Source organism: Piliocolobus tephrosceles, unplaced genomic scaffold (genome assembly GCF_002776525.5).
Source record: "Piliocolobus tephrosceles isolate RC106 unplaced genomic scaffold, ASM277652v3 unscaffolded_21523, whole genome shotgun sequence".
Lineage (NCBI taxonomy): Eukaryota > Metazoa > Chordata > Mammalia > Primates > Cercopithecidae > Piliocolobus > Piliocolobus tephrosceles.
The window spans coordinates 1-3356 of record NW_022303781.1 but is presented as its reverse complement, the minus strand read 5'-3'; positions in this window follow the sequence as shown (position 1 = coordinate 3356).

Genomic DNA, 3356 nt, shown 5'->3' with positions numbered 1-3356 from the left:
TGCACCCTAGAACTTAAAGTGTAATTTTAAAAATAATAAAAAATAAAAATAAAAATCAGCTGGGCATGGTGGTGCATGCCTGTAGTCCCAGATACTGAGGAGGCTGAGGTGGGAGGATCGCTTCAGCCCAGAAGGTCAAGGTTGTAATGAGCCATGATTATGCCACTGCACTCTAGCCTGCATGACAGAGTAAGACCCTGTCAACGAGAGAGGAGAAAGAGAGAGAGAGAGAGAGAGAGAGAGAAAAGGAAGGGAAGGGAAGGGAGAAAGAAAGAGAGAGAGAGAAAGAAAAAAAGAAAGGAAGAAAGGAAGGAAGAAAGAAAGGAAGAAAAAATAATCTACCACTCTGGTTTAACAAAAAGAAAGAAAATCTACCACTCTGGCCTAACAAAAAATCAAAAGAGAAAGTAAAACCGCTAGCTCACGCCCATAAAGAGAACAAAGACTGAAGCCATAACAGTTGCCTCATCCTTTACTGTTCTGTCCTGGTAGGAGAAGTAGCCCATTAGCCCCATGCAAGAGGATGAAAGTGTGGGTTACAAGGTACCTCAGTTTCCCAAGATAGTGACTTCTTCCCACTCAACTACATCATTTCCTGTTTTGATGCTGGATTTCCAGGACTCAGTGTCAAGCTTAGACTAAACTTACTTGGAGTGGAATCCAGTTGAGGTCATAGATCATGGGGTGGTGACTGATATCCATCTTGCTCCCCATGGATATTTCCAAGAAATCAAGAGAAGGAAAGTATGGGATGCAGATGTGGAATTTGACTGACCATGCCTGGCCATCCTACACATTAATAAATCAATGAAATGCAGGAATAAGCAGGATAGAAAGATACACATGTTTTTTTTCAGCTTTTAAATACACATGAAGTTTTCAAAGAGAGTTGAGGTCTTACTGTACTTATTGTTTTGTAACCTGCTTTGAGGAAATATTTTGTTTCTGTTTATTAAAATTATGCCTTTTCATTGGGGAAAAAACCTGCGGAAAATGAAGAAAGATTCCACTTGGTCTTCAGGGTCAGTTTGAGACAAAAGAAACACACATACACACACGCACATACACATCTCACACACACACACACAGAGAGAGAGAGAGAGAGAGAGAGAGAGAAACTGTCAAGTAAATTGTTTCAATCTGCTTCCAAAGCAATAAATATATGAGCATTACATTTGCAATCATTTCACAATTTTATTAGGCTTGCAACATTATCTTCAATAGTTTGCACATGTAAAACACTATAGATATGCACACTAATAAAATAAAAGTACTCTCTATATCCCACTATGTGCACACACTGAATTATTATCAAAGAAATATTTTAATGTGCTGTTTTTGCAACAGTGTATGAACATATTTCTAAGTCAGTGTATCCTCAGCAAATTTATTTCTACACCATTATTTTATGGCTCAGCTTTACAAAACTTTATCTCAATATTTTGCCAGATTGCCAACTAAAACTTTTTGTTTAACATGTATCAAACAATATAGAAATGTATACTTAGAAGCTGAAATATTTTGTCCCTCTAGTCTGTCCCCATCTTCTGCCCATCATGATACCAAAATATTTTCTATTAATTTATCAGTGTCTATTCTTCATATTTTTCTCCGTATGTGTTAGCTTATATTTATTTAATTTTTTTTTTTTTTTTTTTTTTTTGAGATGGAGTCTCGCTCTGTCACCCAGGCTGGAGTGCAGTGGCGCGATCTGGCTCACTGCAAGCTCCGCCTCCCGGGTTCACACTATTCACACCATTCTCCTGCCTCAGCCTCCCAAGCAGCCGGGACCACAGGCACCCACCACCACACCTAGCTAATTTGCCAGTATTTTATTGAGGATTTTTGCATCGATGTTCATCAGGGAGATTGGTCTAAAATTCTCTTTTTTTGTTGTGTCTCTGCCAGGCTTTGGTATCAGGATGATGCTGGCCTCATAAAATGAGTTAGGGAGGATTCCCTCTTTTTCTATTGATTGGAATAGTTTCAGAAGGAATGGTACCAGCTCCTCCTTGTACCTCTGGTAGAATTCAGCTGTGAATCCATCTGGTCCTGGGCTTTTTTTGGTGGGCAGGCTATTAATTGTTGCCTCAATTTCAGAGGCTGCTATTGGTCTATTCAGGGATTCAACTTCTTCCTGGTTTAGTCTTGGAAGAGTGTACGTGTCCAGGAAATTATCCATTTCTTCTAGATTTTCTAGTTGATTTGCGTAAAGGTGTTTATAGTATTCTCTGATGGTAGTTTGTATTTCTGTGGGGTCGGTGGTGATATCCCCTTTATCATTTTTTATTGCGTCTATTTGATTCCTCTCTCTTTTCTTCTTTATTAATCTTGCTAGCGGTCTGTCAATTTTGTTGATCTTTTCAAAAAACCAACTCCTGGATTCATTGATTTTTTGGAGGGTTTTTTGTGTCTCTATCTCCTTCAGTTCTGCTCTGATCTTAGTTATTTCTTGCCTTCTGCTAGCTTTTGAATGTGTTTGCTCTTGCCTCTCTAGTTCTTTTAATTGTGATGTTAGAGTGTCAATTTTAGATCTTTCCTGCTTTCTCTTGTGGGCACTTAGTGCTATAAATTTCCCTCTACATACTGCTTTAAATGTGTCCCAGAGATTCTGGTATGTTGTATCTTTGTTCTCATTGGATTCAAAGAACATCTTTATTTCTGCTTTCATTTCGTTATGTACCCAGTAGTCATTCAGGAGCAGGTTGTTCAGTTTCCATGTAGTTGAGCGGTTTTGATTGAATTTCTTAGTCCTGAGTTCTAGTTTGATTGCACTGTGGTCAGAGAGACAGTTTGTTATAATTTCTGTTCTTTTACATTTGCTGAGGAGTGCTTTACTTCCAATTATGTGGTCAATTTTGGAATAAGTGTGATGTGGTGCTGAGAAGAATGTATATTCTGTTGACTTGGGGTGGAGAGTTCTATAGATGTCTATTAGGTCCGCTTGGTGCAGAGATGAGTTCAATTCCTGGATATCCTTGTTAACTTTCTGTCTCGTTGATCTGTCTAATGTTGACAGTGGAGTGTTGAAGTCTCCCATTATTATTGTATGGGAGTCTAAGTCTCTTTGTAAGTCTCTAAGGACTTGCTTTATGAATCTGGGTGCTCCTGTATTGGGTGCATATATATTTAGGATAGTTAGCTCTTCCTGTTGAATTGATCCCTTTACCATTATGTAATGGCCTTCTTTGTCTCTTTTGATCTTTGATGGTTTAAAGTCTATTGTATCAGAGACTAGGATTGTAACCCCTGCTTTTTTTTTTTTGTTCTCTATTTGCTTGATAGATCTTCCTCCATCCCTTTATTTTGAGCCTATGTATGTCTCTGCATGTGAGATGGGTCTCCTGAATACAGCA